This window comes from Ochotona princeps, chromosome 22 (assembly GCF_030435755.1).
Source record: "Ochotona princeps isolate mOchPri1 chromosome 22, mOchPri1.hap1, whole genome shotgun sequence".
In the NCBI taxonomy this organism is placed as follows: domain Eukaryota; kingdom Metazoa; phylum Chordata; class Mammalia; order Lagomorpha; family Ochotonidae; genus Ochotona; species Ochotona princeps.
In genome coordinates, this window is record NC_080853.1 from 35,400,142 (window position 1) to 35,426,878 (window position 26,737).

A 26,737-nucleotide genomic window follows, 5' to 3' on the forward strand; every position below is an offset into this window, starting at 1 on the left:
GAGGACAGCCTAGGGCTTTGGGACCCTGTACCCACGTGGGAGACCTTGAGGAAGCTCCTGGCTCCCTGTCTCGGATCGGCTCAGCTCTGGTTGTTGCGCCACTTGGGCAGTGTGGGAAAGGCAGGTGACCATCCCCGCCTCCCCAGTGCTGTTTCCTGCAGCCCTTTGTGTGCTGTGCATGGGCCCAGCTTTCATCTTGGCCCTCTGGCCTTGGTGGTCATGGATGTTGGTATGTTTCTGGAACGTAGTGGAACCTGAAAAGGATGGGGTGCTTTCTGCATGTGCTTCAGCAGGAGGTCAAGGGCGCACCCCAGAACTCCATCTTGGTTTGTTTTTTTTGATAGAGCAGCCCCTCTTGCAGAATCAGTCCCTTTCTTAAAAACAAAAGCAAACCACACGCCTGCTGCCTTTCCGGTATCAGAGGGTTTATCCTTGGGGGGGTGGGGTGTGAAGAAAGCTAAGTGTACCCTTCACTCCTGACCTGTCAGCTTCAAAAAGCCCTAAATACGGCTTGAAAGAAGTAGCATGCTTTCCTTTGTCCAAATTTTTTTTTTCTGTTTGAAGCTAAAGTGACATTCTGCATTGCCCTCATGGAACCTTGAGAATTGCTATTTTGGTGTCAAATTGGAAAATAATGCTAACTTGAAGGGAGAGTGGCGTGCATTGGAAAATCCATACTCACTGAGGTACCCACCCCCCATTCAAAGCAGTTGTAGGAACCCTTGCCAGCTTTCCTATGTATGCAAATATGTACCGTGTAATTATTCTTTCAATAAAAGTGGGATCATATTAAGCGTGTTGTGCAACCTGTAGTTGTCAAAGAACAGGATCTATTATTATGGTGTAGTTTAAGTAAGCCATTCTCTCTTTTTTTTTAAAGAAAACGTTTATTTTTAAAATGTTCTCATCTACTCAAAAGGCAGACAGAAGCAGAGTTGAGGTGTTCTTGGCAGTGAGCGTCTGGCTGCACTGCTGAGGGATGCCGGCCTGTCTTTGCACCGTGGAGGAACCAGCCCAACCCTCTCCCGAGACAGTCGGAGTCAGGGTCACGGTGCTTTACACTGGGAGATCATGTGGGTACAGGTGCAAGCGTGAGGGAGGAAGGTCGTTAATGTACCCGTGATGACCTAGGTAGAAATTAGGGTGGGACCATGCTGAGTAGATTCATGCATTTGGGAGAGCTTTTTTTTTTTTTCTAATATTTATTTTATTCTATTTTATTTTTTTTTATTGGAAAGTCAGATATACAGAGAGGAGGAGAGACAGACAGGAAGATCTTCCATCCAATGATTCAGTCTTCGAGTGAGCGCAATGGCCCATGCTGCGCTGATCTGAAGCCAGGAGCCAGGAACTTGTTCCTGGTCTCCCACGCGGGTGCAGAGTCTCAAGGCTTTGGGCCGTCCTCAACTGCTTTCCCAGGCCACAGGCAGGGAGCTGGATGGGAAGCAGGGCCACCGGGATTAGAAATGGTGTCCATATGGCATCCTGGTACGTTCAAGGTGAGGACTCGAGCCACTAGGCTGTCACGCCATGCCCTAAAAGTTTTTTGGGTTTTTTTTTTTTTTTAGTTATTTTATCTGGAAGGCATAGAGAGATACAGAGACGCATCTCCTGTCTGCTAATTCACTCTTAAATTGCCCTTGAGGCTGATGCCAGCAATCCTGTAAGGACCCCAAAACACCTGCTAACTGCCAGGTGGGGTTAGGAGGAAAGCTGGGACTTGAACCCTGGCCCTCTGTTGGGATTTGGGAATCCCAAGTTATTGCTCAAATGCTGCAACAAAAGCCTGCTGCATAAGGGGATTTTTTTTTTTTTTAAAAAATGCTTTATTTATCTGAAGGAGTTACAGAGAGGTAGAGACCTTCCATCTATTGGTTTACTCCCCAGATGGCTACCATGGCTGGGGCTGGGCCAGACTGAAAAGCCAGGGGCGACTCCATCCGGGTCCCACACGTGTGTGGCAGGGGCCCAAATACTGCTGCTCATTGCTTTCTCAGGTACCTTAGCAGAGAGCTGGATGGGAAGTAGAGCAGCTGGGACTTGAACCGGAGCCCCTGCTGGCTCCATGGGTGGAGGTTTAAGGTGCTACCCTGCCATGGTGCCAGCCCCAAGAAGGTGATCTTTGAGTTGATTAAATCCTTTCCCTGCAAATCCCTTCGGATGATTTTCCTGGTGGTGTTGAAGGCAATGTGCTGTTGTAACGGAAAGCAGGGCTGTGGTGTGCTGCTTGTTCTCATCTTGCCGCATCTCCTCCGAGCTCCACAAGGCTCGCCAGCCTTTTGTGTCTTCTTTGTAAGACGGAGGGGCACGTGTGGTGCTTGACACCTAGAACTTGACCAGTCTATCAAAGTTTTGCTTTGTCATCAGGCTTTGTGCAGGGGAAAGTGGAGTTCCACAAGTACTAGTGAGGAAGGTGCTGCCAGGGACCCGTGGCTTGGTGCAGCGTCAGCATCCTGGCTCAGGGCTCTGGTTTCCGTCCTGGCTGTTCCACTTCTCATCCAGCTTCCTGTTCACGTGCCTCGGCCTCTACAGTTCAAGTAAATAAGTAGATGTCAGGAAAGGCCAACTGAGTGCGAAATCATTTTGTTTAGAGCTGACATCAAGTGCCAGAGATGGGGCCTGGCGCGGTAGCTTAGTGACTAAAGTCCTCACCTTGCATGCGTTGGGATCCCACATGGGCTCCAGTTCATATTCTGGCTGTTCCACTTCCCATCCAGCTCCCTTTTTGTGGCCTGGGAAAGCACTGAGGACATCTCAAAGACTTGGGACCCTGCACCCGGGTGGGAGGAGTGGAAGAAGCTCCAGGCTCCTGACTTCGGATTGGCTCTACTCTGGCTCTTGTGATTACTTGGGGAGTGAACCAGTGAATGGAAGATCTTCTGTCTGTCTCGCCTTCTCTCTGTAAATCTGACTTTCCGATACAAATAAATAAATAAATCATAAAGAACCAGAGCTGAAATTCAAACCTAGACCTCTTAGTCCAGTGGGCTGAATGCCTGCTCTGTTTGAAAGGCAGTCACACTCCTCCTTCACCCACAACCAAGAACTCGTCCATCTTCTCTGGTTCATGCCCCAAATGGCCATAATGACCAGGTCTGGTCCAGGATGAAGCCAGGAGCTCCACACTTGTTTCTAACATGGGTGGTAGGGCCATCAGCTACTGCCTTCCCAGGCACATTTGCAGGAAGCTGGACTAGAGAGGAGCTCACTGGAGCCCATGCCGGGCCATGGGACATGGCACTGGGAGCTCACTGGAGCCCATCCCGGGCCATGGGACACAGCGCTGGGAGCTCACTGGAGCCCATGCCGGGCCATAGGACATGGCACTGGGAGCTCACTGGAGCCTGTGCCAAGCCATGGGACATGGCACTGGGAGCTCACTGGAACCCATGACAGGCCATGGGACACTAGTGCCAGGAGCTGCTTTGGAACCCATGCCATGCCATGGGACACCAGTCTGGGAGAGTTGACTTCGAGGAATGGAGGTTGCAATGTGTGACTCCGTTCAGGGACATCCTGGGACTCATTGATGTCCTTTGGGAATGAGTACTCAGACTGAGTGTGGATGTGGGACAAGTAGGCTGTTCTTGCAAGTACCTTGCTGAGTTATTTTAACTTTCAATTTTAATTTGCCATTTGCTTCTCTCTAGCTGGTCTTGACTCCACTAAGCACGACCCTGCGTGGAGCGCTGAGCTTGAACCTCGGCAGCACAAGGGAATGCGTCATCAGCACCTTGTGAGGGGAAGCATATGGACAGGTCCACGCCGCAGCCTGTAGGTGCGTCTGCCACTCAGCCTGGTCCTGTTTTGTTGGTTGAATTGTGTGCACGGCCTTCCGGTGTCAGAACCCTTTGGCGCTTGACCTCACCCTTTTTATATGTCAGGAATGGTCTAAGCGCACAACCTGGGGATAATGAATTGTTGGGGTAGTGCTCATGAGAAGGTAATGGACTGCTTTGGGCCAAATTCCATGTAAGTGCATTAAACTAGAGAATAAACAGGCACGGTCTTGCCACTAGGATTAATTACAAGGTAGGAGGTAAATATTTTCATTTGTCTTCCCATGCTTTGGAGTTGGTTTTCTTTTCTCTTGCATTGCTGTCTGCTGCTGGCTTTTCCCTTTTTTATACTGATGTCTCGTGAGGTTGTGGGTGAGGACCCCGGAGGTAGTGATTCAAGAACTGTCTGTTTCCCCTTGCTCACGGGCTTTCTCGTTTGTCTGTTAGCCCCTTTCCCTTGCTCTGGGCTCACCCTCATCCTCAGGTTTGGTGGACATTTGGGCTATTTTTTTTTAATTAATTTATTTTTATTAGAAGGTCAGATACACAGAGAGAAGGAGAGACAAAGATCTTCCATTTGCTGGTTCACTCCCCAAGCGGTCGCAATGGCCAGAGCTGAGCTGATCTGAAACCAAGAGCCAGGAGCCTCTTCCAGGTCTCCCAGGCGGGTGCAGGGTCCCAAGGATTTGGGCCATCCTTGACTGCTTTCCCAGGCTACAAGCAGGGAGCTGGATGGGAAGCGGGGCTGCTGGGACTAGAACCAGCACCCATATGGGATCCTGGAGCATGCTAGGTAAGGACTTTAACTACTAGGCTTCTGTGTGGGGCCCATTTGGGTTATTATTACTTTCTTGCTGTTCCTAATATTGCAGTGTATCTTCTTGCATATGGTTTAGGGGAGAATAAAGTAGTGATGACATGGTTGCGTTTAAATTTGGCAGGTATTGGGAAATAGTGTAACTGTAAGCAATTTCATTCCTCTTGGTATGTTCTCATACTTTGTCTTGTCAGTACTAAATTCATTATATGGCGAGCATTAAATGTTATGTCAATGTTATTTTTCTACTTTTAGTTGACATACAGTAAAATTTACTCGTTGCATGTAAGGTAAGAACTTCTACAAAGTGGAGTGTGATCATTCCATTAAAAAAAATATTTTTGTTCCCAGCATGGTAGCCTAGTGGCTAAAGTCCTTGCTTTGCATATGCTGGGATCCCATATGGGTGCTGGTTCATATCCTGGCTGCTCCGCTTCCCTTCCAGCTTCCTGCTTGTGGCCTGGGAAAGCAGTCACAGCCCAAAGTCTTGGGACCCTGCACCGGCCTGGGAGACCTGGAAGAGGCTCCTGGCTCCTAGTTTAGGATTGGCTTAGTTCTGACTGTTGTGGCCACTTGGGCAGTTAACCAGCAGATGGAAGATCTTTCTCTTTTTCTCTCCTTCTCTCTGTAAATCTGACTTTGCAGTAAAAATAATTCTCAAAAAAAATTGTTTTTTTACATTTTCAAAAATATTTCCTTGAAAGGTAGAGCAACGGGAAGAGGGAGAGAGTGAGAGAGTACAACCCTACATGGGAGACCCAGGTGGGGCCCTCTCTGCTGCTTTCCCAGTGCCCCAGCAGGAGGCTGGCTTGGAAGCAGACAAGCTGGTCTTGAACTGGTTCTGGTTTGGGAAGGGATGCTGGCACTTAAGGCTTAACCATTGCATCATCATGCTGGCCCCAAAGAAGTCCCTGCTCAGCGTTTTAACAAAGGACAGCTTATAGCATTCCAAAAGTCCTTCAAAATTGTCTTGGTCCTGGTACCAAATGGACACCACTGTGGACATTTTTCTGTTTCTTTTAAGTTTTTTTTTAAATGTGTGAGCTCCTCCTGCCCCCACAAACCCTTGTCACCAAATCGTGTTAAACTCTTGAAAGCAGTATTTATTGGCATGGGCGTTCTACCCGGAAGTCAGGTGTTTCTGGGGATAAGTATGCCCACTTGCGGTGAGCTTGGCTTGACTGGAGCCCCGTGCGCCCAGGCCAGCTGCCTGCTGACGCACGTGCTGAGAGAGGAGGCGGCAGCTCAGGCAGGAGGGACTCTGCATGTGGGAGACTCAGATCAGGTTCCCTGGCTCCTGGCTTCTGTCTGGTGTAGTCCTGGCTATTGAACACACTTGGTGGCGGGGGCCGGGGGCGAGTGAACCAGTGCGGGGGGGGGGGGGGGGGGGGGGGGCGGATCTCTCTGTCTCTCCTCTCTCTCTCTCTGGAAAAAGTGCCCATGGTGAAAGGAAGGGTGTTGTCTCCTCGGGACACCTCTCAGGTTTCAGCTCAGGATTTGAGCTGTCATTTGATACTGCCATTCACAAATCTCAGCTTGTTTGTCTCCTGGAGCTCATCTCAGACACCAGGAGGTCCTTGGTGGGCACCAATGGGTGAGGCAACGCCCAGGGGAACCCAGCCTGCCCAGGCCTGCCTCAGGAAGTCCGTGATCCCTTACTGGTTCCTGAAGGCCGTCTTGGACACGAGGTCTTCAGTTTTTTTTTTTTTAAAGATTTATTTTATTTTTATTACAAAGTCAGATATACAGAGAGGAGGAGAGATAGAGAAGAAGATCTTCCGTCCGATGACTCACTCCCCAAGTGACCACAACAGCAAGTGCTGAGCTGATCCAGAGCCAGGAGCCAGGAACTTCCTCCAGGTCTCCCACACGGGTGCAGGGTCCTAAAGCATTGGGTCGTCCTCAGTGCTTTCCCAGGCCACAAGCAGGGAGCTGGATGAGAAGTGGAGCAGCTGGGATTAGAACTGGCGCCCATATGGGATCCCGGTGCATTCAAGGGGAGGACTTTAGTCACTAGGCCACGCCGCCGGGCCCTTCTTCACTTTTCTTGTTGTAAAGATTTAGTGATGTATCTGAAAGGCAGAATGTCAGGGAATGAGAGAGATCCTCTGTGTGCTGATTCACTCCCCAGATGGCTGCAGTAGCTGGCTGGGCTAGGCCGAACCACCAACTCCATCCAGGCTCCCTCGTGGGTCACCATTTAGTGCCTCCCCAGGTGTATTGTTAGCAGGGAGCTGGATCAGAAGCTGGGCAGGAGGGACTTGATCTGGGCATTCTGAGGTGGGATTTGGACATCCTATGCAGCAGCGTAACTTGCTGTGCCACAGCATCTTACCCTTGTCCCTTTTTCATATCACTTCCACCATCGTAGTTATCAAGATTTTTTTTTAAGATTTGGTTTTCATTGGAAATGCAAATCAGCTTTACAGGGAGAAGGAGAGACAAATCTTCCATCCACTGATTCATTCCCCAAATGGCCACAACGGCTGGAGCTGAGCCTATCGGAAGCCAAGAACCAGGAGCCAGGAGCTTCTTCAGGTCTCCCACGTAGTGGCAGGGTCACAAGGACGCGGGCCATCCACCTCTGCTTTCCCTCGCTGTAACAGGGAGTTAGATGGAAATTGGAGCACCCAGGATACTAACCAGCGCTCATGAGGTCCTAGTGCTAGCAGGATGACAATTTAGTGACTGAGCCATCGTATTGGACCTCGCAAGATCTTCACACAGTTACCTCTATGTAAGAATGGATTCTGTATGCATGGTTTACATATTTGGGTTAAACTACTGAAAACTTGGAAAACATCTTTTTTTTTTTTTTTTCGTCTTATTTGAAAGAAAGCGATGCACAGCTTTGCTTCTCTAACTGCTTGTGAAAGTTTGGGCTCGGTCAGGCTGAAGCTGGCAGCTGAGAGTTCCAGTTGGGCCGTCCCTGTGTGTAGCAGGAACCAAAGTACTTGGTCTGTCCTCCATTGCCCTTCCAGATGCGTTAGCAGGAAGCTGGATTGGAAGGGTGGGGACCAGCACTTGAACTTGTGCCCTGACAATGGATGTGGCTTAGGATACAGTGGCTTAACCCAATGGACCGTCATCCCCATTGCCCGGTGACCTTTTAATTGTCATGCCAAATGTCCATCCCTGGTCAGAAAGTGCTGCGAGAAGTACTGTCTGTGTTAGACACACGTACCTTTACATTGGGAGGTCGCTGCTGCCGACCCAGCATCCACAGCGATGGTTTCCTGTATATGGGAGAATACACACGGGTTACTTGCAAACACCGCACTTGCTGCCGCACTCCTGTGAGCTCCCAGCGGGGGTGGTAGTGCTCCCTGTAGACAAGCCTTGGAGACTCCTTTGATCCCGGCGGGAGGGGAGACAACAACTGCAGTGGGTTTTGGCCTTGACTCCCCCGTTGCAGGTCTGCCCTCGCAGAACGCTCCACTAGCTTGTTGGTCAAGGCTGCTCTCCTGTCCCACAAGACACTTCTTCCAAGTGCCAGCCCTGGGTTCTGTTCCCAGGGCCTACTCGCGAGGCCCTGCAGTGAGCAGGATGTGTCTCATTCCCGTGTTGCGCCCATCTGTCTGTTTGGGTGGCAAATTGTTGCAGGGGGGTGGTGTAGCTACCGTCCCAGCTCGGCACTCAGCCGGCTGTCATGGTTGGGAGTAAGCTGAATGGTCCATTTCATTCCATTTGCGTCTGTACAAATTCCACAAGATGGAACTCTCCCTGCATTGGGGAGAGAATACAGTGGACAGTTGAGGAATGGCTTTCAGAGCTGAGAATACCTGCTGTACTCGGCGCATGGGGCCTACTGACAGGTGCTCTGTTCTGATCGAGGGACCTTGCAGGGGTCGTCCAGATGATTGCAGACACACGAGGGACTCCAGTGGAAACTGGTTCAGGAGCCACGAGGGGGAAGCTTTTGTGGCCGGCGCTTCCTCGCAGGCGTTGCGGTGGCTGGTAGTCCTGGTGTTCTTGGTTTAGATTGTCTGCTGCTGACGTCAGTGATTCACTTCTTCCGCAGCAAACAAGTTACATAAAACTGTATTGTTTATTATTTGAGTAGTAGCAACAAGAGAATTAAATATTTACTGGCAAGTTAGGTAGTTTCAAAAACCTCTGTAAACAGTGCTGATGATTACAGAGCTTATGTAAGAAAAGAAGTAAGATGGCATGGTTGTGTAACGGTTGCCATGAACGAGATTCCAAGCAGATTAGAAGCACTCTGGCCTTTTCATTTGGATGTATTTTAAAATCAACTACTTGGACCAAGACCAGCTCTTCATAGTGGTATTAGGTCATTTGCTGACTTTCTGTATGGTGTGGGAACATGTCATCAAGGGCTTTATTTACTTTTCAAAGTTTTGTTTATTTATTTGAGAGGCAGAGGGACAAATTAAAGAGCTCGCTTCCGCTGATTCACTCCCCAAATTTTCAACATAGTGGATGCTGGGCCAAGGCTGAAGGCCAATGTTGGGAGCCGGTGTGCAACCCAGCTCTCCCACCTGATGGCGGGAAGCCAGGGACGGACTGTTTGCTGCCATCCTCCTAGGTCAGCATTAGCAGGAAGCTAGAGTCTGGAACCTGGGGGAACATCAGACTTGGGGTAGTACTCAAACTCATCCCTATATGGGAAGCTGGTGACGCAGGTGGTAGCTTAACTAGCTATGACATGCGTTATTAATGAGATATTTTGCATTTTTAAAAGAATTTATTTATTCTTTATTGGAAAGGCAGATCAGATTTATGGAGAGAATGAGAAACTGAGCAAAATCTTCCAGCTGTTAGTTCACTCCCCAAATGACCCCAACAGCCAGGGCTGAGCAAATCTGAAGTCAGGAGCCAGGAGCTTTTCCTGTATCTCCCATGCAGGTGCGGGGTCATCCTCCACTGTTTACCCAGGCTGCAAGCAGGATGGGAAGTAGAGCATCCGGAACACTAACTGGTGCCCATATGGGATCTTGGCTTTTGCAGGGTGAGGATTTAGACATTGAGCCATCGCACAGGGCCTGGGGAATCATGTTTACTCAGAATTGGATGCTGTTCCCACAGCTTCCCTCCTCTCATTGCTTTCCTACTGGAACATTCAGAGGTTTCCCTGTCAGGAATGATTACCTGCCCCATCTCCAGAAGAAAAACTCTGAAACTGACGTGGAGATATTTTTGGTCTTCTTTCTTTGAACAGTTTATTCTTATTTGAAAGATCGTAGAGTTAGGCATCTCTCATTCACTGGTTCACCCCCTAAATGGATATAGTGGCTGGAGCTGAGCCGCTTCTGAGCTGAGGAGCTTCTGCTGGGTCTCCCATGTGGATGCAGCTTACAGTTTTAGACACAGTTTAGGTTCCAGTGAAGGTTCTCATTGCTTTTCAAATGCAGCCTTGCAGGTGCTGGGAAAGTGTGTGGACTCTGAAGAGTTGTATTTGAGAGGATAGAGACTGGAAGAGGCAGAGCCAGTTCAGGCTCCCTGATCACAACTGTGCAACTGAAGGGTGCCCCTTCCTGGCCCTGTGCAACTGAAGGGTGCCCCTTCCTGGCCCCGCGGCTCTGCAGGTCCATGGTCTTGAAGACTTAAGCACTTGGACATGTGCTTGCCGTTGCTAATGGTCTGGAGGAGTGTGTTGGCCGTATGAGTATGTTGTGTTTTAAAGCATTGGTTTTCTGTTTTTAATTAATTGATTTTGAAGGGCAAAAACAGAGCAAGAGCAGGTTCACTCCTCGGATGCCAGCAACAGCTGGGGCTGGAGCAGACCGAAGCCGGGAGCTGGGGACTTCCGACTGGGGCTCCCATACTGGTGGTGGGAAGTTGGTCGTTGGAGCCATCCCTGCTGCCTGCCGGTGTGTGTGTTAGCAGGAAGCTAGGGAAGGAAATGGAGCTGGGGACTCCAGATGTGGGATGCAGGCAGGCACATCCAGCATCGCCTTAACCCTGACCCAGTGCCATGCTAGCACTGGTTTTGATTTTCTTCATTTCGTCTGTCTTTGCTGTGTTATTATTTATTTCAATGTTGTCCTAAAACTGTGGCTTCAGGTTTAAAAAACGTGAAAATAACACACCACAGAAAAATAATAGAAGAGCAAAAAAGAAGCTATGGTCTGATCAACCGGAGAGTCAGTATTTGGGCATTTTGCCCACTCTGTGTGCTTGTGTGTGTGGGCGGGTACTTCGAAGTGGGATTTTAGGGTGCGTTTTGTACCCTGCCTGTTCCTTTGTTCAGGGATGCTCCCAACATGATTCTGTGTGGCGAGCAGGTGTCTTACTGGTTATCCCAGTTCCTGCAATATTCTGTTAGAACTGTACCAATCATGTCACCAGCCTGCTGTGTATTTTCAGACATTAAAGTTTTTTCACTTTTGGCCTAAGCACTGTGTTGATGAATGCTCTTCTCATAATGAAACAATTGAGCCTATTTTAATCTGTTAGGGTTGGTTCTTTTCAGTAAAATTGTTGTGTCATCGCCTCTGGGTATTTTTAAAGCTTTTGATGGATGGTGTTAAAAGACTTAATAAATGTTAGCCAGTTCTTATTCCCAAGAGCGATATGTTCAAGTGCTTGCTTGCTAAATGGACATTAAAGAATTGCTAACTTCTTGATTTGTTGAATTATGTGTAATACAAGTTTCCTTATTTGAGAATTGATTAATTAAAAAAAGTTTGGCAGGCAGAGTTGTAGAGAGAGAGAGTTCTCATCTGCTCGTTCACTCCCCAAATGGCCACAGTGGCTGGAGATGGGCTGGTCGGAAGCCAGGAGTCAGGAGCTTCTTCCAGATCTCCCGCAGAAGTGCTGTGGCCCAGTACCCTCTGCTGGTTTCCCAGGCACGTAGCAAGAAGCTGGACTGGAGGCGGAGCAGTTGGGACATGAACTCATGTGGGATCCTGAGACCAGAGTTGGCAGCTTTGCTGTGGCTCCGAGCTGGGTCCGTGATACGGTTGTTGTGTGTGTTTTCCCGCAAAAGCTTATTTATACACGACCCTGCTCCCTAGCATGGGAGAACCACACTGATATCACAAAGGATGCTTGGGCATCAGGTATTCATAGAGCTGGGCAGGACGCTTTTCAGGGCTGTCCCGCAGGATATGTTTGTAGGTCTTTCCTCTGACTGTCCCAGCCTGTGAACTGTGCAGCTTGAGAGGAGGCCGAGCAGGGACTGGAAGGTGCCAGGGTATGGCTAAGGGAGGATGCTTGATGTGCAGACGGGCACAGCAGACTGTGTAGCAAGTAATTCAATTTGGGTTATGAGATTCCCTAAGGCAGAGACCAGAAATTTGGCTCAGGGTCGTGGCATTTCCAGGGTGTGTCTGCCTTGCAGCCAAGCCTGGTAGTGCTGAAGTCCTCGCTGGCCTGGAAGATGGCCTTGCCTTCACTGTAATGGACATCACTCGCCTGGCCCCTGCCTGCAGTCCCTTCCTGCTGGCTCTGAGCTCGCTGCCTTTTTCTCCCCCTCCCCATCATGTCATTGCTGATCTCTGCACCTCCCCTCTCCTCTGTTGCGGGTGTCTTCCTTGCAGTTCCCAGAGGTGTCCTGGGATGGTGCGTGTCCCGACGGCAGCTCTGGGCTGTGACCCGGGAGGCTGTTGTCTCTCCTTCCAAACCCTCATGCCTTTGCTGGGTGGGCTCTGGCGTCCTGTGGCCTTGCTTCCAGCCGATTCCCTGAGCTGCCCCTTCAGCATGGCTCAGTCCATTGACAAATGGTGGCTTTCGTCTTCTGGCACAAATGGCCTCTCGGCCCGAGGAGCCCTTGACTTTCTGTTAGAGATACATCCGTCCTTCGGCCTCCCCTTTCGCATCCCCTGTAGCTGCTTTGATCCCGTCCCAAGCTCAGCCCTCTTTGCTGGCAACCATGACCTCCGCTTCCAAGTTCATTGAGAAAGTTAAGTCATCAGATAAGTGCCCTGCAGCTTCCTGGGTGTTGGGTAATGGTAGCTGTCTGTCTGTGTCGGTGCCTGGTTCTTCCAGAGGTTGTGAGGCAATCACTACAGACGGTCTGGGTGGAACTGTTGTAACATTTTTGCCCAACGCTACCCGAGAGGTGCTTCCGGCTCCCTGGGAGTCACTGAGGCTTCCCTCTGGTATGTGGGACTCACAGACCCCGAAAGGTGCTTCAAAGAGGCATGAAGCGTACCTGCTTGCCCCACTGGGACCTACCTCTGTGTCCCGGAGGCAGCCACTTCGAGCAGCTTGGTGAATTAAGAAAAATGGTACTTATTTTCATGTGTTGCTTGGACAGAGACACAGAGATCTCTTCCAGACCCTGGTTCATGCTCCGGGTGAGGCCGGGGTTGCGCTCCATCTGGACCCACGCACAACCTTCTGCTGCTCCTGTGGGCGCTTGACCCGGAAGTCGGGACAGAAGCACGGCACAGCCAGGCCTGGCGCCTGCACTCCAATAGTGTGTGTGTGTGTGTGTGTGTGTGTGTGTGTGTGTGTGTGTGTGTGTGTGAGACCTAAGCAGCAGTTGCACTGCTGTGTCAGTTGTCTACCCCCTGGGCAGTTTTGTGTGTTCCTTTTGCATATCCTTCTTGCTAAAGACCTGCGGCTAAACCATCTTCTTGAGATATTTCGAATGTAAAGCACACAGAAGATTGAACGCCGCCGGGCCAGATCAGACCTGAGCATGCTGGAGCTTTTGGGGTTTCAGGGCTTTTTTTTTTTTTTTTTTTTTAAAGAAAAGACATTCTAGCTGCTCTCTGTGCGCTCTTGGCTGGTCTCCTCCGTTTCCTTCTGGGGGTAACTTTGTTTTTCCTTCCATCTGTATTCCGTGTTTATAGGACTGTTAGCCCACACACAGTACTGACTGCGTGATTTATTTATATATTTTAGAAAATATTTCATTTGAAAGGCATGAGGTGGAGAGTCTGAGAGAGGGTTCATCTTCCATGTGCCCCATCACTTCCTAAGTGGCTGCCAGAACTGGGGCTGGATCAGCCTGGAGGCAGGGACCTGGAACTCCATCTGGGTCTACCGCATGGGCACAGGGACCCGGGCACTTGGGCCTGTTAGTTAGCAGGGAGCCGGAGCAGAAGTGAAGAAGCTGGGATTTGAACCAGTGTTCCCAGCTGCATCTCACGTGGAGCCCAGGCTGTGTGAAGTGGAGGTGGCCTGGGGTGTCTTCCGCAGCTGCCTTGAACACTGAATTGTGTTTGTTTTCAGCCCTGTTGGCCCAAGTGGCTACGGTTCATTCACGCTAGCAGCTCTGTTCTAGTGCCCTGTTTCAACATTGCGTAACTAGGTAGGAGATTCCACTGCTTTGCTGGCTGGGCACTTGGGCACTGTTAGAAACAGTAGCCTGATGAACAGGGTAACTGTTCTCACCCCAGGTGACCTCAGGGTGCTACTTGCGGACAGGCTCCCTTCCTGGGTCTCCAGGCACACACCTTTTCAACCAACTGTGTGGTTTCCAAGTATTTGAGAAACCAGTTTCCTTTTCTGGTGACACCCAGGGAGACCCCTGGAGCATCCATAGCCTTGTCAATGCTTGGGATCATTGAACTCTTATCTAATGGGCATGAAATGGTGTCAGTTTAAGACTTATTTATGGGGCCCAGAGCGGCAGCCTGGTGGTTAAAGTCCTCGCCTTGCATGCACCAGGATCTCATAAGGGCAACAGTTTGTGTCCTGGTTGCCCCACTTGTGGCCTGGCAAAGAGTTGAGGACGGCCCAAAGCCTTGGGACCCTGCAACCACGTGGGAGACCTGGAAGAGGCTCCTGGCACCTGGCTTCAGATCAGCTCAGCTCTTACCATTGTGTCTACTTGGGGAGTGAACCAGTGGATGGAAGCGCTTTCTCTCTGTCTCTCTCTCTCTCTCTGTAAATCTGCCTTTCCAACAAGAATACATAAATATAAATAAATTCTTTAAAAATGAATATTTATTTTAAAAAAGATGTATGTATATTTATTGGAAAGGCAGCTATACAGAGACAGAGAGAGACAGACCGATCTGTGGGTGCAATCCCTAGAGGGCTGCAACAGGCAGAGGCTGTGCCAGGCTGAAACCAGGAGCCGGAATGCCATCCTCTCTCCCCTGTGGGTGCAGGGGTCCTAGCACTGGCCATCTTCTGCAGCCTTCCCAGACACATTGGCAGGGAACTGGATTGGAAATGGAGCAGCCGGAACCTGAAGCAGCCCCTGTGATGTAGCCTATCAGTTAGGGATGGCTAGTAGTTTAGGTGAAGGGACGTGCTGTTTTGTGTTGTAAGAAGAGCTAGTCAAATGGTTTGGGTTTTCTACAGTGATAGTACCCCTTTTTGCATGCCTGTGAGGAGTGTAGTAGAAACATTCCAATTACTCTTTGTCAGCATTGAATATTGCCTTAGGTATTTTTGCTTCAGCCAGTCTCATAGGGACGCGGTATAGCTGCTTCAAACAGAAATAAACAATCTACAAATTAGATGTGGCCGTTTTGCCGAGTGGGTAAGACACAGCTGAGCCCTGCTCACATTCTGTGCGAGAACTTCTGGGTCTGAGGCCTGCCTACCCTGTTCTTTTTTCGTTCTTGCTGTTGAGCAGCTGAGGGAGCAGTAGGCCACGGCTCAAGGGCTTGAGGCCCTGCTGCACATGTGTGAGGCCTCGATGGCGTTCTCAGATGCTGGCTTCACCCTAGCCCAGCCCCGGGCATGTGTGGGAGTGACTTAACAGGTGGGAGGAGTCTTCTGACAGTGCTTATTGAGGTTAGAAAGATTACATTTTAAAATGACTTAATCAAAGACCCTCCTTGGTCTTTGTTTTTTCACATCATCTTTTTCTGTTGTTACAACATCATGCTGGAGTACCCCTGCAGTGATGAAGTTGGGGGGCTGAGCATGGCAGAATATTTGCTGGCTATTGCACATTTGGTGATGTGTTAACCCATCCCACATGCCCGCCCTTCATCAGGGCCCTTCTGGTGGGTCCCCTCTCCCCACCCCCAGGTTTGAAATGGAAGCCAGCCTCCTTTGACTCCTTTGGAAAGGGGGTCCTGGGGTTATCGCCGCTGTGCCAGCTCGCGGTGCTCTGTGCGGATTTTCTCTTTCTGCATATGTTGTATTTTTCATGTCAGATTGGTTTTTTTTTTTTGAGATTTATTTATTTTTATTTGGAAGGTGGAGTTATAGGAACAAGATCTGCCCTTCTCTGGTTCACTCCCCAGATGGCTGCAATGACCGTGAGCTAGCCTGCAGCCTGGAGCCTGGAGCTTCTTCCGGGGCCCCCCATGATGTTGTAGGGACCCAAGCACGTTGACTGCTGACTTCGCAGGTGCCTTAGCAGGGAGCTGGATTAGAAGTAAAGCAGCTGGGACTCTATGAGATGCTGAGCCTGCAGGGAGAGGCTTAACATGCTATACCATCTTGCTGCCCCCAAATTTCTTTGTTCTTAGAACATGCCTGTGCATGTATGTGTGTTTTTAAAGACTACACAGATTTGATTGCTCTGACAAATAATGAACTGGAAGCTGTTTCTTCGCACAGTCTGGCCTCTTTTCCTAAAGCCTTCGTTTTTCTTTAAAAACAGATGCACTTTTTAAAAATTGAGAGGCAGGAGGACAGAGCTCCCATCTGCAGATTGACTCGCAACAGTGGGACTGGGCCAGCTGGGAGCCAGGAGCCAGGAACTCCAAGTGGGTCTCCCCAGTGAACCCCAGCCAGCACCTGCTGCGTCCCAGGGCACGCTTTGGTAGATATTGGGCCCAAATTCTCCAGTGTGGAAATCGGGCATAGATAGACAGCCAGAGTATTCCTTCTTTCACCTGGCCCCAGGGGTCTGCAGCCAGGTGGGAAGAGGAAAGGACATGTGTATCACGTACGTGTCCCCTTGTCCAGACCTGGCCATAGCCAACTGCAAGGGAATCCGAGTATGCTTATTACACACGTGTCCCCTTGGCTGGAGTTGGACACAGCCAGCTGGGGAGCCGGGTTATGTGGCCTCGGCTTGGTTGGTTGTGTGCCTAGCTTAAGAATCCTGAGTGTTCTGGGTTTGGTGTAGGAAGTAAAGCTTCCACCTGCCGCGCTGACATCTGTGTGAATGTTTGTTGACTTCTGTACTTAGAATATTATTTATTTTTATTAGACAGGCAGATTTACAAAGGGAAGGAAAGATAGAGATCTTCCATCCACTGGCTCACTCCCCAAAGGGCACACAACAGCCAGAGCTGAGCTGATCCCAAAGCCAGGAGCCTGGAGCTTCCTCCGGGTCTCCCATGTGGGTACAGGGTCCCCCACGTGGGTACAGGGTCCCAGGGACTTGGGCTGTCCTCTGCTGCTTTCCAGGGCCACAGAGAGCTGGATGGGCCAAAATACAATCTGGTGCCCACATGAGAAGCTGGCGCCATTGGGTAGAAGATTAACCTGTGGAGCCACAGCACTGGCCACATGTTCCACGTCTGATCCGGTTCCCTGCTGATGCTCCTGGGGTGGCAGCAGAAGGCAGCCCAAATGCTTGGCCCCTGATACCAACATGGGAAACTTGGAAGAAACTTGTGGCTTGGCCTTGTCCTGGCCTAGCCTTGGCTGTGGCTGTTTGGGGAGTGAACTAGCATATGGAAGATGGTCTGTGTCTCTCTCTCCCTCTGTCTTTAATTCTGCCTTTTAAATAAATAAACTAATTTTTTAAGGAGAGAAAAAAGAAAAAAAGGAATCCCGAGTTCTGGGTTTCATTACTAATTGAATGAGAAAGGCTAGTCAATATGTCCAGTGATCTGACACCTTTGCTAATGAAAGACAGAAGTTGCCACGTGAATAAAAATAATAAATAATTGGAAGTCAATTGTATGTGGAAGTAGAATGAGTTTCAATTCGACTTTTCCGTGTGTTTGATATTTCCCAAAGCACTTTCTACACCTCCATTGTATTGTCTCGCCTTAACTGGGTGCCGGCTAATACGTCAACACCAGAGGGCGCTGTTGGCACGTTGCTCGCCTCACTGTCTCACTGCAGGACCTGGCTTGCCTTTTCAGTCCGACTGGAACCTCCCAGGTTGTCAGCACTAGGCGTGCTGGGCGTCAGTGTGGGACGTTTATCAGGAAAGGCAGCAGAATCTCTGTTTGTGGTGGTTGTTTACTTCCTTGATTTGAAAGGGAGGATGACACAGGGAGGGAGAAAGATTTTCCAATTGCTAGTTCACTCCCCAGTGCCAACTATAGCTGGCAAGGTGAGGCCACGCTGGCGGTAGCATCCTAGGGCTCCGTCCGAGCCTGGTATTCAGGCTGTTATCTGCTGCTCCCCAGGGTGCATTCCCAGGAAGCTGGAACAGAAGCAGGGCTTGAGCCCCCCCATCTGTGGAAGGGTTTCTTAGAAGAAAGGAAGATGCCCCATTTTAGGTTGTCCGTAAAGAGAAGACATAGATCAGAGGTGACATGGACAGCGGTAGGTGTTTGAGATGGGTGATTGTTTTTGAAGAGTTGACACACACTTCCCATGTGCGTCCAGGTTTACACTCGTAGTTGCCTTGCCCTCTGACCTGCCTTCAGTATCCGTGCCTGGGTACTGGGTGTCCGCCTGCTGCTCATTTCACCTCCTCCTGCAATGCGCAGGGCATAAGCAGTATTGAGAAACTGCAGATTAAGCACATGAAGGGCAGGCCTGGTCCCGGCGTGCAGGAGTGCCCGCTGTCTGTCGTCATAGCGGTGCTACACATGTGGGCACAGGAGTTAGCGTTTGGCTTTGTGTCTATCTTTCGTCACTTGGTTTCCTCTCTGAAGTATCTTTGTTTTATTGGAAAGCCGAATTTCCGGAGAGAAGGAGAGACAGATCTTTCACTTACCGATTCACTCCCCAAATGGCCGCGTTGGCTGAATCTGAGCCGGTCTGGAGCCAGGTGCCTCTTCGGGTCTCCTGCACAGGGGCCGGGTCCCAAGGCCTTGGGCCGTCCTCTGCTGCCTGTCCAGGTCACAAGCAGGGAGCTGGACGGGAAGTAGAGCAGCTGGGACGCTAACTGATGCCTGTATGGGATCCTGGCGCTTGAAGGTGGAGAGTCAGTTGAGCAATCTCCCTGGTTTCTCTTTACTTTTTTACTTTTTTCTTTCCTTTTCTTTTGGTTTCAGATTCATTTTATCTATTTGAAAGGTTGTGAAGCAGTGCTGGGTTCACTTTGCATCATAGTGCGTAGCTGCTGGGACTCAGGCTGGGTCTCCCGCCTGGGTGGCATGGGTGGCGTGAACAGTGACTTGAGCTGTCTCTGCCCTTTGCCCGGGTGTACATGAACAGGAGTCTGGCCCAGGGGGCGGAAGCAGGCCTCCGCTCTGGGCACTGGCTAGGGGTGCAGTGTTCCAGCTAACGAATGTCCTAGCCAACACACGAAGTGCCTGCCACCCACTTTTCTGCTCCTCCATTCAGGGTTTGGCGCCTTCCCTGGCTGGTCGGCTTTGTGTTGCTAGGACAGGTCACCCGAAGCCAGGTGCAGCCGAGAGCTTGTCTTGGTGCACAGCTGGAGTAGCTCGGGAGCTGCAGGCAGGTGTGGGGAAGGTGACACGGGAACCCTCTGGGCCACCGGGTTGATCCCTTCTGAAGGAACCAGCCATTCGCCTTTCCCGACTCCCTAGTTGTGGCGTACTGGTAAGGTCGACACCAGCGTATCATATGGGTTCCAGTTTGAATCCCTGCTACACACTGTTAATAGCCTGAGAAAGCGGGATGACCCAACTGCCTGTACCCCTGCACCCGTGTGGGAGACTCGGGAAGACACTCCTGACATCAGCACCTGCTCACCACATTGAGGGGCCCGGCCACCAGCACAGAAACCTCTGGGTGAGACAGTGTGGCCTTCCCTGTCTTCAGTCTGTTGATGTAGCCTTGTAAGCTCTGCTTTGACATCCAGTTACGTTGTTATTACCATTGTTAACATCGTGTAGCATGCTTACAGGATAAATGGGCAATCATGGTTCCATAGCCAGGTTTGATTTAGTTTGGTCTTGATCTTGATTTTTTTTATAAAGATTTATTTATTTTCGGGCCTGACGTGGTAGCCTAGCGGCTAAGGTCCTCACCTTGAACATGCCAGGATCCGCATTCTTTTTTTTTTTTAATTTACTTATTTTAAGATTTATTTATTGCAAAGTCAGATATATGGAGAGAGAGGAGGAGAGAAAGAGAGGAAAATCTTCTGTGCGATGATTCACTCCCCAAGTGAGTGCAACAGCCAGAGCTGAGCTGATCCAGAGCCAGGAGCCAGGAGCTTCTTCCGGATCTCCCACACAGGTGCAGGGTCCCAAGGCCTTGAGCCATCCTCAACTACCTTCCCAGGACATAAGCAGGGACCCAGATGGGAAGTGGAGCAGCTGGGACGGACATAAAGTGGTACCCATATGGAATCGTGGAGCTTATAAGGTGAGGACTTTAGCCACTAGGCTACTCTGCTGGGCCCTGTTTATGTGCCTGTTTTTTTAAGATGTATTTATTTATTTGGAAGGCAGATTAAAGAGGGGAAGATAGAGTGATCTTCCATCCTCTGATTCACTCCACAAACGGCCACAAGGGCTGGAGCTGGACTGGTCCGAAGCCAGGGGTCAGACAGTCCATCCTGGCCTCCCCTGTAGGTGTCAGGGATCCAGGTGTGGGATCCGTCACCTGCCGCCTGCCAGGCTGTGCGTTAGCAGGGAGCGAAGGCAGAGGCAGCGTTTGGACGCAGGCATCCCGAGTGGTGGCTTAGCCGCTGTCGTCCTGAGCTCAACGACCTAAGGGGTCGCATGCAGACCTCTGTGCCCGCATTCACCGAGGCGAATCTGTGGCCTGGCTACTTGCAGCACTTGGCTCCCACGTCTCCCTCGTTTCTGCCATGGCTTCCCTTCCGGTCCCGGGGTGTCTTCCTGTGACACCCCTGCTGACTTCCTGTTGTATCCACGCACTGGTACAGGTACTCTGGTTCCTCTCCCTCTTCACTCCAGGAACCCCATCTTCCAGGAGCTGCTTAGACGCTGCTGGGTGCCTCTCCTCCCTGCTGACTGCCACAGGAGCCCTGTGGTCTGTGGCTGGACTGGGGGAGTGCACTTGTCAAGGGTGGGGAGGTGAGACGGAGCCAGGGGCTACCACACCCCGTGGGGCTGCGAGGGCTGTCACTGCCAGGTGCCACCTCTAGGCAGGACAAAGCCAGGCTGCAGGTGTGGCTTAACATTGTCAGCCTGAGTCTGTCCTCTTTGCGACTTCGCAGGTCTTCCCGCTGTTCAGTTGTGAGGCAGAGCTGGGCTGTACACTCCTCTTTCCAACATTTGTTTGCTTGAAAGGCATTTAGGGATGAAGATCACGCATTTCATTAGTTCTCGCTGCCTGAGGTTAGGTCAAGCGGAAGCCAGCAGCTTCATCCATGTCTCCCATGTGGGGGGCAGGGGCCCATGCCCTTGGACCGTTTCCCATTGCTTGCTACGGCACATGATTAGTGGGGAACTGTATTGGGAGGGAAGCAGCCTCTGTTCACACTGGTGCACGCATGGGATGCGTTGTGCGTGGTAGCTCACGCAGCCTCTTGCACCCCAGTGCCAGCCTGCCGGTTACTTGCTTCTTAGCTACCGTTCATTGGAGTGATCCTGCTTCGAGAACTCGGGAATTTTGGGAGCTTTGAAAACGGTCCCTGGGCTCCACCTGGAGAAATGAAATATTCCCGGCGAGTCCTGTGCGTTTCCCACCTTTACTGGTTGGACTTACTCACCTGGCCTGTGGGAGTTGGGAGGATGGGTTTTTCATGTCCCCTCTGCATGGGTTTGGCACACGCAGTTCCAGCAGCTGCTCAGTTCCTGCGGGAGCGGTCAGGTCCTCCCAGGAAGGGTGGGGGGTGGTGTCCAGGAGACTGCCTGGGAGCTTGCAGTAACCGTTTGTAACCAGGCGGTGGCCGTTGTGTAACACACAGTGTATTTATGATGAGGTGGCGTGGTTATACAATTTTGGCTTGCCCGGGCAAGTTATAAAAGCCGAGGTTCCCCCAGCACCTGAGTGCGTCTTGCGCTGAGTACTGGGACAGTCTGGACAGCGCCTGGCGCAGGTAGCACAGCAGTGTCCGGCAGGGGAGGGGCCCTTGGGCGAGGAGGGGCGAGCCTGTTGCACAGGTAAGGCTGTTTTTCTGTGCCCCAACTTGCCTTCAGGGAGTGAGTTCTGAGGCTGCACAGGTTGGAGGTCTGTGTGTGTGTGTGCACGCATACCTACATGTGTTCAGATCTACGACCACCTGTGTGGCGTGTGTGTGTGTGTGTGTGTGTGCACGCGCGCATGTGTGTCTGGGTGCATGGGACTTAATTGGCAGTTCACCCGGTCTGTCTGATGCCCCTAGAAGTCAGTGCCCTCTGTTAGATGGGAGCAAGAGCAGCTCGGTGGTCCTGGTCCCTGACAGTTGGTTTTCCAGATGCTCGTTTACGTGACTGTCCCAGTCAGGTGCAGTCCCGGGCTGGCCAACCCAGTGGTTCAGTGACAAGTAGGCACACCAACAGGAAAGAATCCGGGTGTAGCAAACTTCACGGAGCGCGTCAAGACTTGGACTCCTTTATGAGCTGTAGACATCGGGAGCCGACACCCAACAAAAAGCCCAGTGTCTGGGGTGCAGTTCTCGGGGAATGTAGCAGATGTTTTCATGGACTACTTAGGAGGAGCATGCTGTTTTGCAAAGGGAAAATAAAAAAAACCCAAACGTGTATAGTAAGCAGGGGCATTTCCAGTCTTTTCTTTGTTAAAGGTCAGGGTGAGTGGGGGGAGCCCCACTGGCAGCTTGGCAATGGTGCATTTGTGTTGCCTGTGGAAAGGGCAGTGGGGGGCGGAGCAATGGGGCCCCAGCCCAGGGGGGAGGTTGCAGGGCCTTCATCCCTGCAGAGGTCAGCCAGGGGAAGGGGAGGCCGGTGCACCCCGCTGCTCACCTGGGGAGCATCGCAGAGCTCCTGGCCCCAGCTGCAGCTCCGGAGGCTGCCGAAAGCGGCAGAGCGGAGCGGATGGGTGGCGGGGCAGTCGTGAGAGCAGGAGCGCTGTGCCACAGGAAGGGCAGTGGTGCACCGCGGAGGGTGCCGTCTCTGGAGAGCAGTTCCCAGAGGGCTGGTGAGGCCATGGAGCTTGCAGTGTGGCAGTGGATGGTCCAGCAGGGACACGAGGGCAGTGGGAGGTGACAAGGTGTCCTGCCAGGCGTCCCCTTCCTGAGGCTCCCTGTTTAGGAGGGAAGAGGAGCACGGTGACTCATGGGGCAGGGCCACCTGGAAGCCATGTCGGTCCCCGCTTGTCCTGTGCTAGGCAGGAACCCGAGACGACAGGCGGGCCTGGGCTTTCCTTCACACCTGACCCACAGCCTTTTGTGGCTGCCACCTCTAGCGCCTTGGGCTATGGGTCATTGGGCACTGTTGGCATGTCAGGCCTGGGCCCTGCCTTGTGTCCAGGGATTAATCAGCTTCCTTGTGCCTCAGTTTTCCAGCTGTGAAATGGACAGAACAGCCATCTTGTCCCCTGCCTCAGGGTTATTGTGAAGTCAGGTTTATCCTGAGCATACCAGGTGGTCATTTCTTTAAAAACCACATGCTCTTAGCTTCTCATGCAAATTCCATAGGAAATTAGCTTTTCAGTGGCTCTTGCAATGTCTGGGAGTGAATACATTTTAAACGGTGTGTAAATGAAAAAAACAGTTGTGTGAAAAAGTGATGTTAAATAAGACGCATGTCAGAAAGAGACACAGCAGGACCCCCTTGACAGGCTGTAGTTCCCCCCAGCACACATGCGTGCTTCCGGTCGCGGGCTGCATTTCGCGCCCAGTGTCTTTGCCTGCTTCCTTTCGAGGCACAGATTTCCTTGAGTGAATCTGGGGTGGGGCAGAGTCTAGGTTTTGTTTCTGGGTGAAGGACTGGTGAGAGGTTTTTCCCGTGGAAGAATGTTTGCACTTTGCCCAAGTATCTGAAAACATTTTATGTACTGATCACGGTAGCTCTGTCCCTGTCCCACTCTGGTAGATGGGACTGGGATTAAGTATGGGGCTGTGAGCTGAAGCAATGTGAGGGAGGGTCAGGAGACCCAGGAGGGCTGCTTGGAGGAGGAGGAAGAGGCCTCTTGAGCTCAGGAGCTAGAGAGCTGATTGTCAGTGTGGGCACGGAGTCGTCTCATAAAGCAGAAGATGTATGCTGGAAGAGAACAGGAAGGGTAGGTTCACCCCAGATGGCTGGAGCTGAGATGATCTAAAGCCAGGAGCCAGGAGTTTCTTCTGGGTCTCCCACATGGGTGCTAGGGCCCAGGGATTTGGGCAGTTTTCCACTGCTTTCCCAGTCTATAATAAGCATGGAGCTGGATGGGAAACATAGCAGTTGGGACTAGAGTCAGTGCTCATATGGGATGCCAGCACTGCAGGCCGAGGATTAGCCTTTTGAGCCATTGCCCCAGACCCAACTCTCTTCCTCTTAAAATCTCAAATGTACCATCCCTGCATATCGACTCCAGCTCTGGCCTAACCACGCAGGCCACCGAGTCGGGTGGCCCTCATGACTCGGGCCTTGGGCTCATGTGTGGAGAAAGGTCAGCTGCACGTGCCGTTTCGGGGTTAAAGAGCTTTGCAGGATTTGCAGTGTAGCTTGGCACCAGACCTGATCCTCTCCGGGGGCGCCCGGGTGGGGCCGGGTTTCTCTGGCAGATTCTTCTTTACTCTAACCTGGCCAGATTTGCTCATGGCCAACCAAGGGGTCCCCAGGTGGGCAGGGTTCATGTGACGGGGCCTTGCTTCCGACTGGGAGTGATCCTCCTCTCTTGCCTTGCCATGGATGTTGTGGGAACATCCTGGGGTATTGCTGTGTATAATGGTAGGTTCATGGCATTCCTGGCCCACTGAGAAGCACCTGCAACCCCAGTTTGAGCTGATTCCTGACTTGTCCAGCAGCATTCACTTACTCAGCGGTGGCCCTTTTCTTCTATCTCAAAAGCACGTTGCTTATTTGAAAGGCAGCGAGACAGGCAGAGACAGACAGATGACAGACACACACGCACACACACACAGAGATGGATTTTCTATTCATTTCTCAAAAGCTCACAACACCCAAGGCTGGGCCAGGCTGAAGCCAGGACTCCCATGTGGATGGTGGGGACCCATAAGCTGACCCCACCAGCTGCCTCCCTGGGTATGCATTATTAACAGGAAGCTAGATTGGAAGCAGAGTGACCAGTACTTAAAGCAGGTGCTCTGGTAGGGGATCTGGGTGTCACAAGTGGTGACTTAGCTACTGTGCTATATGCCTGAACCAAATTGCATTGTTTTGGTTTTTATTTGTATTAAAAAATTTTTTTTAAAGATTTATTTATTTTTATTGGAAAGGTCAACTTACAGAGAGAAGAAATAGAGAAAGATCTTCCATTCACTGGTTCACTCCCCAAATAGTTGCAACAGCTGGAGCTGAGCCAGTCTCAAGCTGGGAGCTAGGAGCTTCTTCCAGCTCTCCCCCGCGGGCGCAGGGTCCCAAGGCTTTGGGCCATCCTGGACTGCTTTCCCAAGCCACAAGCAGGGAGCTGGATGGGAAGTGGGGCTGCCGGGACACAAAGGTGGCCACATGGGATGCTGGTGTCTGCAGCAGGGGATTAGGCAGTTGAGCCATTGTGCCGGCCCCTTGATGATCTTTTTTTTTTTGATGCATCTAGGTCAACTATTTGGCAATTAGCAGAATTTAGTAAAGCAGCCACAGTTCAGCCCTAAACCTGTAATGATGGGGTTTAAACTGGGCCACAGGTTGTCTTTTAAATGTGCCTCGTGATTGAACCTAGCTCAGCTTCTGCCAGGACCAAAGTGTCAGCAGGTCGAGATTTTGAGGAATCTTTCTTGGATTCACTCTCACCTGTCCAGATCGGCTCGTGCAAGTGTAGAAAACATGAGCGTATTTGTGGAAAACAGAGGTTTCCTGGGCAGGGTGTTGGTGCAGCAGTCAAGGTACTGTTTGGACTGCTGTGTGCCAGGCCTGCGTGCCTGTGTTCAAATCCCAGCCTTGTTTCCATTCCTGCTGTTCTGCCACCGTTGGGGAGAACACAGTGGAGTTTGGGCCGTCTTGCTTCATCCTGGCCCAGCCCACCCTGTTGTGAACCTGAGGGAGTGAGCCAGCAGATGATGGAGTTACAGGAGTTTCACACTCTTTGTCTAAGTGTGTGGGGGTGGGATTTAAGCATAGTACATGGACACAGTCCCGACACAGCATGCCTCTCTCACTGGTCTGCCCCAGAGTCTCCCCAGGTGGCCTCTGTGCACCTCCCATCCCTCCAGTTTGGCCCAGAGCACACCTGGGAACGCCTGTTGTTGCCTTCACCTGACTAAACTTTGAGTGTTCCCACCGTGGGCCCCTCTGGAACTAAACAAACAGCTCCGCCCCGTGTCGGTCTGCATGCTGGGAAGATGTGCACCGTCAAATCAGCTTGTTAAGTGTGTCTGGAGCTTGGGAGCCACACTCATTCTTTCCTCTCTCTTTCTGCCTCTTTAGTGTGAGGTGGGTTTTAGTGTCTAGATCAAATGGGATTGCCGTGGTATTTGACCAATGCCCTCTCTTTAGGGAGCCCCTAAAGGTGACTTAGGATAAAACATACTGGGTCAGTGTTGAGTGGGCCTCTTCTTGCATACTGAGATCCAGGGATGTGAAGAGGAGTGGTTCTCGCGGCATTGTTTGGCAAAGGGCTCCCTGTGCCGTGTGCGTGGGACTCTGCTGGGTGCTGCCCGGCAGGGAGGGTGTGGTTTCCTTGGGGATCCCGTGTTCGTCAAGTAACGTGAACGGTTTTGTTCTTCAGCCCCTGGGGTATCGCTGCCTCTATAAAATGGCTCTTTAAATGCCATCGTGCTTCCAAGTCAGGTGGCCCGCCAAGGCACCTGCCGACAACCAGCCCTGATTGCTGGAGAGGGCAGAGAGATAAGAGTGCTGCTTGAGTAGCCGATGACAGTAAGTCTTCATTGGAAGCGGCTGCTGTTTGGCAACACGTGAATGACAGCGTCTGCTCCTGTCACCGCACGCTGTGTTCACAGTGGGATGTGCACACCCAGACAGCCGAATGCTTACTTTGGCTTTTTACTGCGTAAATTGGTTTTGATTCTTTTAAATTATACTTTATTCCCAACAATGCCTCCTGTCTTTCTTTCCCTATGTTAAGGCATCTCTTTTTTTTTTTTTCCTTTTTTCTTAAAAGATTTATTTATTTTTATTTGAAAGGCAGATTTACAGAGAAAAGGAGAGACAGAGATCTTCCAGCGCTGGTTCACTCCCCAAAT

At 51.1% G+C, this 26,737-nt stretch overlaps 1 long non-coding RNA gene across 1 annotated transcript in view; it reads left to right on the forward strand.

Annotated features, from left to right (window-relative positions):
- The window catches only part of LOC131482969 (uncharacterized), a 50,528-nt gene that overhangs the window by 17,093 nt on the left and 6,698 nt on the right, over window positions 1–26,737 (forward strand). Inside the window, exon 2 of the long non-coding RNA XR_009247447.1 lies at window positions 3,651–3,778. This is a non-coding gene — a long non-coding RNA (uncharacterized LOC131482969). The remainder of the gene's footprint in view (window positions 1–3,650; window positions 3,779–26,737) is intronic.